Raw genomic sequence first — 13,022 nt, forward strand, 5'->3', positions numbered from 1 at the left:
TCACTCTTCTGTCAAAATAGGGTTTATTAAGAGCAAGATGAGCTATTTCTGCGAAGCATTGCATCATGTGATACTGACACAGAGACTGACAGCAGGATCCTCAGCCATTTGATGCAGAATGATTGCATCTGCACTGCTCAAGTGGAGCCTCTTTCAGGGAAAGCTCAACGCTTCTGATCTGATGTAGCACAGAGCATCTCACGGTGCTGCCATAGCCCTTACATACAGGGAGCATTTTATATCTATCCATCTATCTATCTGTAGCCAATATTATAATCCCATTTGAGATCTCTTAGAATAATAGCTTAGCAGCATATGAAAATTTATGTAACATGTATTGTGGGGGAGCAGAGACCCAGGAATGAATCAGGAACCTAGTTGTTTGATAGTGTAAATGTAGCCTGAGAGATACAAAACATGGTTGATGCAGGTTTGACAAATGAGGGTATATACCTTACACAGAAAGCATCTCCTTTTTCTACCTATCACCTTGAAAATACTTCATGTAAAACCACAGTGATGTGAAATATAGGTCTCCAGACCTAGATTTCAAACATTGCTTCAATCTCACTCTTCATCTGAGCCAAAGTGAATTTTTGCAATGGACAATGCTATTTGGTCTATCATTTATGCATGTGGAGAAATGGATTTGAATGGAACTATGTATGCAATTTTTTCAAGATCAAAATTTCATGCACTTCTTTCAAATGTTGTTAGTCTCAAGTACTCCACCAACTCTATTATGCTGAGCTAATGCAAAAATTTTAGATGGCACCTAATTTTACAGCCTTGTTGTCCTCGTTGAGAAATATCAGGCGTCATTTTCCTCACTTCAAAATTTCTCAGCCAAGTCAGATGAATAATGTATCTTAATTTTCATGGTTACTTGATAGCAGACCTATTCCTGTACACATCATCCCAAACATTCACATAAATTCTTCACTATGGTTTTCAGGACATAAGCTATAGTATTCTTGTTCCCCTTTCCTATTTGGTTTCTCCAGAGTCAACATTACATCTGGTCAAGAGGTTAAAGCAACTCTGCATTTTTACATTCTAAAATAGGGGGCTAGATTAAAAAAATATTCTGAATGGCAGTTCCAAATTCCCCTGGACTTCTCAGGGGTTTTATCACACAGAGAGAAGTTTTCAATCCTGTAAGCTGACTTCTGCAAAAAGCCCAAACAATTATTTTCCTTATATCATGTAGATATCTGTTAAACAGTAGGTTTTGACAATTCTCTAGAAAATATCACATGCCTATTCCTAGACATGGTATCAAGTGCAGTTGCATGACATTAAGCCTGCATTATAAAATGTTGGCAAAATAAGTCCTCCATGTTGTAGTAACAAACAAAGAGCTGGGTGGCTGACTTCATGTCCTACAGATAATTGTGCTGTCTCCATAACACTGGAATTGATTTTCAGTGGACACACAAATTGAATATTGTACCAAATCCAAACCTTTGCATGGCTGTATTGTGCAGCAAGTAAATGCATGCTGGGATAGATTAGAGAACGGCCAAATAATGTAACTCAACTTCACCTCCTCTTTCTTTGCAGACCAAACCGCAAATCACGCTAATTCTGATAAGTCAAGAGGTTATGTGTAGAGAGGCAGTGAGTTCCACTCAATGAATAATAAGTTAATCAGGTATCTGAACATTTCATATTCTACAGAGCTTGAATTTTAAATTCAGCTCAGCGCACAACACAAATGCTTATCTCTAGGCCCACAATACAGTCAGTGCATATCAGTGTATAAGATCATTCCTTACTCAAAGATTTGGTTCTAGGTGTCAAAACAAACCACCATGGAATTTATTTTGATTATTGCCATTCCTTTTCAATTCCACAGGACTTTGTTTCCCTTTTTTTTTTTTTTTTTTGGTTGGTTGGTTGGTTGGTTGGTTGGTTGGTTGGTTGGTTTGGGTCATTGTTTTTGTTTTTCTTTTGTTTGCTTGGGTTTTTTGTGTTGTTTTCTAATTTCACAGTTGACCATTATATTAATTCAAATTGAGGCTCGTTGGCAGAAAAAAAATAAATTCTGCATTTTGGAACAGTTGATAGTTATCATTCCTTTAGTAGTTTTTGATTGAACTTCTATCGCTCAAGACAGTACCTCATTTCAGTTTAATGAGATATACCCTAAATCTGTTTATTAATGCATTGCCATAAAGACTAGGGATTCTACAAGAGCAGAACATTTCTCAGTAATCACTTTACCAGTTTTTCTGCTGAGGTATTTCAGCCAATGTTTAGTCGCAATAGGAAGACCTCCTTTATTCTGTAATGCAATGAGGAGACTGGAAGATCTGTCCATCACAATTTCACTTCGCAGCTGAATGTTGGGACTCGTTAGCAACCTGGAAGACAGGAGCTGACAGATTCAAGTTATCAATGCTTGTCTCCTCTGGTGACAGCAAATATGTTGTCAGGGGTGGCTTGTGGGGTTGGGAAGAGACAAATAGTTTGGTTTGTTTGTTTGTTTTCCAAATCTCTTTTTTTAAGCTCAATGAGTTCTGTATCATTTTGGTGGGTCTAATTCTGTGTAAAGGAAATTACAGCTGGCATTATCATGAAGCATGAACTTACTCACCTGTTATTGTGTTCCTAAAGACCTGGGCCAAAGGGGGGTTCTTCATAAACTTTGTCCTTTGAAACTTTCTTTATACTTAAAAAAAGTCCCACTAGGGATGAGGAGGAAGATCTCAAATTTTGTCATATTTTTGAAAGAAAAAAAAAGAACACAGAACCCAGATACTTTGATATTTTTGGTTTGATAATAAGGAAATGTTTGCTTTAAAATCCTGTGTGAACAACATAATTGTTATTGCAGTCAATATTTCTAAATAACAAATGAAGAGAAGAGGAAAAACAGAGCTTTTTTTTTTTTACATTTCAAACTATTTTCAAGATTCTGAATATATAAAAATATATTAAAAAATAGCTATTACTTATGAAAATTAAAAGTTTTGGCTTTGAAAAACCACCCTTTTTTCCTCTAATTAAAACCATTTCATAATAATTTAATTCTACTTCAAAATTATTGAAGTCATTACAAACTCCCTTTGATTTCAGAAGATTTTGGATAAGGTCCATAGGTGGGATTTATGTGGGCAGGATAGAAGAAAAAACCCAACCATTCCACTCTCTCGGACCTACAGACAGTTTCCCTTGACTCCAGAGACAAATACAGGTAAGGGCAACGTTCAGCCCTGAGATGTATTTTCAGAAGTAAATGAAATAGAATGCAAGAGCTACAGCTGGGAAAGGAGCTAATTTACTTTTCAAATTATTAATATTTATGACTTATATATTACCTATATTATTACATGAAAAGAAGTTAAGAGATTACAGTGCAGATAATTTTTTTTTATTAAAACAGATTTAGATCTTTGCAACTCATTGATTTCTTGTTCTTGACATCAGCTCATTAGTCACAACACAGTGAGTGTCTGCATAAAATAAACCTTATAGCAAGGAATGTTTTAAATATACAAAATTTAGGCACATGTTCCAAAAAAATTATTTCATGGCTAGCACACTTTTATTTTACTTCTCTTTTCTTTTTACTTCTCATTGATGAGGCCTATCCCCAGCTGTGCTTAGTTTGTTTGAAGTGCCATTGTCACTCTGCTAGTCCTGGGATGGGTCAACTTCACTGCTGAGCACCTGGGCTGATTTCAAGCTCACGTTTCCCTGGGGCTTGGGGGCAAGTTCTTTGGCAATGTAATGGAGCAGCCATGCCATCTCTCCTGCCATCTTGTAAACACCATCAGCAAAGTGAACAGAAAGGGGTTTAGAGCTCCTTGCAATGCCTTTCACCATCTTAGGCCACATGGAGTCATCAAGGCTGTTTTCTAGTTGCAAAGCAGCCTGATGGAGCCCTGAAGTGTGCAGCAAGCCCTACAGGTTTGACATACCAGTGCTGACATTGCATGTAGGTGTGTGGGCAATCAGCCACAGCCACACAGAAGTGTACATCTCCCTGTTTATCTCTGCTATGTCAAATAGCTAATATGCCAAACTAAACTTGACTCAGAACTACTATTACATATAGTAGAGTATATGTAAGTACATGTATTCAATCGTTTTTTCACAAAAGGGACATTTTGAAGGGATTGCATGTAATGTTATGGCATGTCATTAAAGAACACAAAATATGTACTTGGACTTTAGATGTTTTTGTATCTACATATATTTTTATATATAAAAAACTAGAAGTTTTTGTGTGCCTGGGAGTTTGTCACATTTATTCAGTTAAAACAGGTAGTTTCACAACACACCTTAATTTTTTTGTGTACATGAACATATGCATAGGTGCGCATAAAAACCTTCATTTCATTTTTATTACCAGGATATATTGCACATACATGACAGCAAAACTCAACATAAAAGCCATTTTAGTGTGTACCTGGATTTTATTTCTTCTAGGAACACTGGTTGCACTTTGTGATCTGCAATCAAATAGCTCACAAGTAAGCACCTAGGCATGGATTAATCTCATTTAGCATTATACCTCTAAAAGTCCAGAAGTTAGCTAATCAGGTGCTGTCTTCAGTGAATGGCAGGAGACAGGAAAATCACCCCAGTGCAGGACAGGAATCTAGAATAGGCAGCTGAATCACCAGCTGAACATGCCTGTTTCCCTCCACTAAAGCACGAAACAAGTAGATTACCTTTAGACAAGCAAATACTAGACACCTAAAGTCAGCAGCTCTGAGTCACATACCATCAGGCCACCAGGAAGTATGCATGGAGAAGCAGAGAAGCTCAGTACCAGAGCCTGAATGGCATTAACAAGTTGGTCTCCTTGTAGGCACCTGCAGCTGGACACAGGCTGCTCTTCCACTCATGGGGTGGTGGGGGCAGTGATATCCACAGGGTTTAGAGTGTGGTGAATGTATTCGTTCATACAACCTAAACATTCATTAACTCTGGCCTTTCAACAAAATGGGGTACGTGCAGGACATCATGCTACCAGGTGACAGCCAAGGACTGCTCCAAGGGCTCAGCTGTGGTTTGCCACGGGCTCCCTGAATCCAGCAGGGCTCGACTGAGCAGCCTCAGGCACATGCCACAGAGCTGCTTGATGGTGGGATGACCCACTAGACCAAAACATGCATCTCTTCAGTACCCTTATTGTGGATGATGATGATGATGATGAACCTTTCTGTGACCCTGCACCCAAAGTAAAGCATGCTTTCTGGTTAGAGGCTCTGTCTCTTTTTCTTTCCTACTCACTCCTTACCCAGAGGAAGCCAGAGAGGGAGCAGTATTTCTGTGTTTTACTCTATCACACTTTCAGTACTCCCAGATTTCACCACTGAAAATCACATGGAATAACAACATTGGCAGGCAAGGCAGGTTTTCTACTTTTTATAAAGAGTTCCAGATAATATAGAGAACAAAGTGCATAAAAAGTGTCTGAATTTGTTGCAGAAGGAATATGAAGCCACTCATTTCATGTGCTGCCTGGGAACCCAGTTTCATTCTTTCCTGTTATGCAAACAAATTTCTCTGAAATGTGTGAAGCCCACTCTCAAAGTATTTCTTTAGTTCCTGAAATTGTACTTGTAATACAAAAATACAAAAGCTTCTCACTTATATAATTTGCAAATTCTTTCTTTGTACAAGAGAAAGCTGTAATTCACACTTTGAGATTCAGGAATGCCATAAACTTCCAGAGTTGAGTTAACATAATTAATCACCAGAACCACAAAATTAATTTCTTTTTATTATCATGATCTTTGTCTGTTCTTTTATCATACACATTTAAAATATTTTTACTTTGAGATGCTCTCTAAGACATGTTATCTTAATGATAATTGAGTTTATTTAATGTCAGTCATAGATTATGCTTTCTCTCAAAATTAAACAACCTTTACAGGGCTGTAGTAAAAATTAGTGTGACCATGTAAACTATGGGTGAAAAGGTGTGCCTAAATATTTAGGAGCCAAGCACCTGACACCACACTTCCAGGCCACCATATGAGATATCCTTCTTTGTTTCTACTCCTACCTGTCTAGAGTAATGTAACTCAGCTTTAAAGGTAAGTGCAGGTTCAGTAGAACATTGTTTCCCAACTAGTAAACAAAATTACATGCTATGTGTCTTGATCTCATCTAATTTTAGTAAATAAAACATGCAAGTTAATAATATTTTCTCCTCCACAACTCTAGAGAAAGAGAGAAAATATTTTTCTTTGGGGTAATTAATCCATGTAATTGCTCTTAGCAGAAGACTGTCATTTCTGATATCCAGTCCCTTGCAAATCAAGACACTCAACTAAACATTCCAACTGTTTTTCCACTCTTTCAGGTAGAGATTGTATCACTCAGACATTTTGGTAAAAGTTTGGGAAAAAAGATCTTTTTTTCAGGTGAGCAGATGGGAGGTTGATGCTGAGCATCTTAGTCTCCAAAAGGGACTGTTGCCTGGTTTTCTCTGTGTAGGGAGTAGGGCATCCAGGCTTGCTCCATTTATTTAAAATACTGTGTTTACTTGTTCCCAGCTGTAAGCAAACAGGATAGCTATGCTGGCAGTGAGCCACCTCTATTCCAGACTGTGCCGAGAGGCAAAGGAGATCAAGCTGCCTTTGCCCTCAACTCCCACTTCTCTCACATAAGGTTAGACATCATCTGGCCATAGTAAAGACTTCAGCTAATTCGTCTTTGGGGAGGAACTTAAGCCACACAGTCTGTGGAATCCCCATTTTTCATCATTATGAGAATGCTTCCTAGTGCCAGGGTATCCCAGAGTTTATTCACTCTTCTGGCATAGCCGTGTAGGGGGTGGATGCCAACACAAAGCAATCTGTGAGAGGCAGACAAAAACTGTAGGTGAGGCTGGTTGGGAGATACAGACTAGACACCTCCCTCAGGAAGGCCAGTCTGCTGCCAGTATGACTGGGAGCCCTTGGAGGCTTCAGAAATGTGCCCTTTGGTATCTTGGCTCGTCAGTCAGTTGCATGGGGAAAACAATACGTGGTTTTATGGTGCCCAGCAACAACAATTCCTGCCTTGAGCAGAATTAGATGGGCTTGCTTTTTGAAAATAATGGGGGGAAACTCTTTGAACTGAGAGATTGATTCATGCATTTGCAGTTATATGGAATGTATGTTTTTGCTGGAGCATCTCATTACACAGCCACCATTTTGGCATGCTGGTGTGATGAGCATGTCAGTTAACCACATAATTACAAAGCAGATGCAAACAGGACTGTCTCTTGTACCTTTACATTTTCTTAGAGGAGTGAGTAATATCCCACCTCCATGTTAGTAAATGTAACTTTCAGAATTAAATCAGGATTTCATGCATAACTTCTTGCAGCTACTGTCAGTTACATCTGTTAATAAACTATGTCCCTGTCTGGCAATAAATCATTGTATATGTCAATTATTACTAATTGTCTGCCTGAAATTAAGATTTCAGTAACTTTTTAATGCAAATACCTTCATCAGGTTATTATATTGTCAAAATCTTACACTGAAATAAATTCTTCCTTTTTCTCTCTGTGTCAGAATTACACAAGGCTGTTGAAAAATTGAATGACATATTTTAATAGTGGTGCAAATTCCCTTTGACCTAGATCAGCCACATTAGAGTTACATGGTGTTCACATTTTCAAGCATTTCTGCAATCCTACTTTATTTGAAACAAAAGCTGAGACTGTTCTGTAAGTACAGTGCTTAAAGGACCTGAAGTTTGAAGAAAAATATCACAAGGGTTCCTAGTATAATCTTAAGATATAGCAGAACAGAGGGGAGTAAATATTTTTTAATTTAAGAAAATGCTGACCTCAATTTCCACTTAGTTGCACTATTTTTAGATTATAAAATGGCCAAATTACCCCAAATTTTAATTTCTAACTGATTGTAAATGTCTAGCTACATGGTGTGATGGGGTATTATACTGGATGGTCCCTCATCCACTTCAAAATCACTTTAGAACTGGAAAATATCTATGATTATAATAATGCAAAGCCACTTGTAAGCTAATAATAACTGTTTAGGGGTAGACTGAATTAGTATGGGTGCCCCTTGCTATTCTGACTGCTATTTCAAAGGGGTAGCTATTAGGTCTGAAGGATACCTGTTCACAGGATTTAAAGACATGACATTTACTGGGAAGTGCATCTCTGAAATGCAGCCATTAAGCATTAGAGGTATACCTGAAAAGTAACAAGAATAGATTCCTGAATAACTTGCAAATTATTTTTTTTTTTGTATAGAAAAAAAAATAAATATGTAAACACATAATGATTTGAGAGCTAAAAACATAGAGATTGTGTTATTTTAAAAATAATATTTAGAAAATGCTATCATTAAGGACTATATTGTGTTCTGTTGTGTTTTGTGGTGTTACAGAAATAATCATAGCTATATTTATATAGCAAAATTTCCACAGTGATGATCTTTCCTAAAGCTTTTGAACTGAGGAAATGCCAAAAAAAAAATTAAAAAAAAATTAAATGCATTAGACATTAATATCCTCAGGTTTTAATGTAGAAATAAATTTTATTCTTTTTCTGGAGAGAGATAGGAAAAAAACAGATTTACTTGAAACAACATTCTTGTCTTCTGAAGGTTCAAAAGCAGTTCAGGTACAGGCTCCATTGCTGTCCTGTGAGCATCTTTACTGTTCTGTGCTTTAGGATACACCCTAGGCTGGTTTTGGTGCAGGCTGGTAATCTGTCAGAAGGAACAATGGTTTAGAGGATAACATGGGCCAAGGAATGTTCCCTTACGGAAATTATGGCAGCAATTACTTTGTTTTGCCGGTGGAGGAACTTTAAGCTGCTTGTGAGCCACACATTGACATTAGCCCTCAGGTCTAGAGTACAGTCCTGTCTCTTTTACCTGTACACAGGCATAGTCACTAGGCCTCTAACAATACCAGATGCCTTGGGGTGTTCAAGATATCTGCATGTGACTTCCAGGGCCCCACCTGTGAGCATCCAGACTGAGCTACCTTGACTTACCCACCAGGCTTCCACGTAAACACCTGTGAGGAGACACCTGCCTTCAGTAATCTGAGCCTGTGATGGGAATCCTGTCCCTGGGACTCATGTTAACTGCTTAAACACTGCCATTTAGCACCATTTGAACACAGTATGTTATCCTGCCTGATCAGCAGCTTTACTGCATGGGTACCCTGTATCTGCTTGGATATCCAGATGCATTAGGTATCTGAGTCTGCCTCAGATAGCATGAGGCAGCTATGTTTGGGCAACTGAATCCTTTGTAGTGTGATAAAATTTTGAGTAAATTTCTGTAAGAAATTACGTCTATATGATTGTTGTCTCAAAGTGCCATAGTAAAACATTCTAGCTGCAGACCTGCAGAGAGTTTGCTTTTGATGCAAAAAACATGCAAACTTCTGAGACAGCAGAGTTTTGTACTGTAAATGACACTGCTATCTCCCCCCAGAATGATGGTTGCACTGAGGTTAAAGAAAGACCTTTCATTGTTTCCTTTTAGTGATAAAACCCATGTTGACTGTGGTTTAAAAGAGCTAAAAGGCCCAGTCAAGGCTTACCATCTGTGTGGCTCAAACTGTTTAAATACGATCGCAATATTGATATTGCTCTAACCTCTGTTATGCCTCTCTCTGCCATCTGCAGAGCTGGGAGAACAGGTTTTCTTTATACTCACCATGACGAACTGTGTGGTAGATTGAAGGAAATCATGTTTGTATAAATACATAGTGTGTATACAATACATATAAAATAACTTGAACAACTTGTCTGAACACCAAATATCCAGGAAAGGACAGTAAGTCACCTCTGCTATCAAAATGCAAACAGAATTTGTCCAGCCATAACCTTTCTGAAACAGGTGGCACGCAATTGTATGTTTGCAGGTTATGTGTTTTGTTAAACTTAGCAACAATAACTGGTAAGAATAGAAAAGTCAATGTAATCTATGTTACCTGGAAGTCCAAGTAACAATGTTGAACTTCATTTTGATGCAGTAAGAAATTGTTAAGAAAAGGAGAGGTAACAATTTTATGACTGGTACTGAAGCTGGCAAGTAATATTGGCTGTGTTACCATAAAATATGCCTTTATGAGTAGAATGGAAATGAAGACGTTCATACATTCACTTCAGTAACTGTCAAGCATATAAACACATAGGGAGATATAAATAAATGAGAGAATCTCACTGGCTTTGCAAAGTGTGTCACAGAAAAAGATGCTGAGAGAAGCTAATCAGTGTCTGAACACAAACCTATGTCAGCAGGGCTGCATGGAGCATCAGGGGCAGTCTTTTCCCTGGTTAGCATGATTTTGGAGTTAAAGTGTTATTTTAAGGTACTTGCTGCTGGTCTCTCTTTCAAAGATGGCACTGTAGGGTGAAGAAGGAATCTGAGAACTAAAGTGTTTTCTTTTGTCATTTGGCAAAATTTTTCAAACTCATGCCACAAGCTGCTGAGGTCATTACAGGTTTTTGACTCCAGCAGTCTCTGAATCGTAGATGTCATGTAAGAACAGTGAGAAAGAGGGCAATTAGTGCTAGGCACAGAATGGCATGACATGATAAAAGAGAAGAGGAACTGAGGAGATGCTGACAATATTTGTTTCAAACTGCAGGAAAATTTTAAGGAGAAAAAGCTAAATGTACTCTCCAGACTGGGAGTTCACAGAAACCACTACTCTGAAAAGCACTGTGACATTGGCTATTCACCCAAAATGTGGCAATTCTACAGCAAATGCACCATCATGAGCTTGCCAAGCGCCAGCCTGGTTCTGACTCAGAACAAAAAGTACTACCTGGTGATTCATCAGGATCACTTCCTTCTGCACAATTCATTTCCTGAAGTGTTTCCCATCTACTCTTGCTTTCCCTTAAGATCTAGCAATGGCTTGGCTGAAGATCTTCATAGAATATTTCACACTGGCAGAATAGAAGGAGGAAGAATAGTTTGTCTCAGAAGATGTAATGCACATTCTATTTACCTGTATTTTATGGGAGTGGCGCAGAAAAGCCAAGTCAATTTATAAATTAGGCCTGGTTTCACGGTGTTGTTTTCCAAGTGAATCATCACACTGAGTTGATCACATTTTCTAATTTAAAAAGTTTAAACATGCAGAAAAATGTACTTTTCCTCTCTTTATCTTATCAGGTACATCATCAGCACACTACCACCCTCTTCCACTAAAAATATTATCCATTATGCCAACTATGAACATGCCTCAGGCTTATTTATTAAGAAACATTAAGCATTACCTCATGCGGTGCATTGAAAATACGTCCAATAATAACACAACATCTAAGAAAAATGCAGAAATGATTATTTGCTGTCAGTAGGGTTAGCAACTAATTTTCATCTTAGTCTGGGAAAAAGAAAAGGGGGCAATTTTCACTTTACCATTTGATTTCCTGATGCTGATTGCATCATTTAAACTTCATGTTCCTTTCAGCAGGTTTACAAGTGAGACCAGACTGGTCAAGTCAGTTGATTTTATTGTATGGCATTGTCAACACCTAGATTTCAAATTCCTCTGGCAAACAACAGATAATAAAATCAAAGGTTCACCATGCAATTATTATTCCTTAGAGCTGGCACAGCTCTCACAAAGTCAAGTAATGATGGAGGCTATGGAAAATTGCGGTGAGTAGGATTTCCCTTTGGCAAGTAGGACTCCTTACTTACCCTGTAGTAGTCATGGCTCTTTCAAATGCATTGTCCATCTGCTCTTCTCTGTTGGCATGCCTGGATTTCTCATATCTATGCTTGCACAGCCTCATCCACCAAGCCTGCACCTGCACGCTAAAGCTCCCCCACCTATTTCACCAAGACTGAATTTTCTTATGCCACTACTAAATTCAGGCATTATAGAACTCCCCAGCAGTGAGGAGAGCTGGTTGGGCAACATCTCAGAGAATCCTCATGGTTACTGCAAACGTTCTATTATGCCAAATGGAAACCCTAGTAATGGAAATTTCCACAGCTGACATCCTTCCTTGACATCCTTATGCTTTCTGTTGCCATGACTCACAAACGATGACCTGATGTGTAGGAGGTAAGATTACTGTAGACTACATTAAAGAATGTCTATAAGACACAAACTTCAGATTTCATTTTCTGACCAAATAAAAATTATTTGTAAATCTATGGCTTGATCCCCAGTCTTCTCCAGACTTCAGAGATAGGCAGGCACACTTCTCAGGGAAGCCACAAAGGCTTCCAGTACTCTGGTGGTGGCATGATCTTTAGCCTGAGTTGGTAGATCTAATCTGGTTAGCTCACAACAAACTTAATGCAATTAAACACCCACTTAAAATAGCCTCTAGCTAACTGTCTGACTTTCTGTCCTATCTGTGAAACTGGAAAACAACATTGGGGTATGGTCCTGTCCTGATTTTAAAAACACAACTGTATATATCCAGACTAGCTTCATCATGCTAGAGTCAGGTTTTGAAAAAGAATAATCAAATAAGTAATCTGGTGCAAAGGTAAGGATGAGACCATGGTATGTAAACGCTCTAATATGAGGCATAAACATGACTATGTCTTTATGGAATTTAGTGGTGTTACCATGCCAGCATTTCCTTGTTTCAGGGACAAAGGAAAAGATAAAAACTCAAGAGTTTCATAATGGTTTCCTAACAGTATCTGGTTTAGAGGTTATTGTTACATTTGTCAGCATCCAATACACATTTCTCAGAAGGTTAGCTTCCTTTGCTAACCAATGAACTACCTGTAGTGTGTGAAAATATCCAAAGGTATGTGAGATGTAGTTCTCTCTGTGCTGTTGCTATGAATTTCTTGGTTTCTCTGTCTGAAGAAAGGAGTCCTGAGATATTTTCTACTTGTCTTGCCAAAATGAGAGGTTTAGGAATTTACCACTTTTGAGGCTAACAAAAGGATGAGTTAGGGGTTCATGCATCACATCTGCCAAAGCCATTCTCTCAAAAGAGAGCCAGTCCAAGTACTGCAGGGTATCTTTCGGCCATGTTAGCTTGGATCTCTTTTGCATGAAGTGGGAACACCACAGCTCCCTAGAAGCTCTAA

The sequence above is a fragment of the Poecile atricapillus genome, chromosome 1 (genome assembly GCF_030490865.1).
Source record: "Poecile atricapillus isolate bPoeAtr1 chromosome 1, bPoeAtr1.hap1, whole genome shotgun sequence".
NCBI lineage: Eukaryota > Metazoa > Chordata > Aves > Passeriformes > Paridae > Poecile > Poecile atricapillus.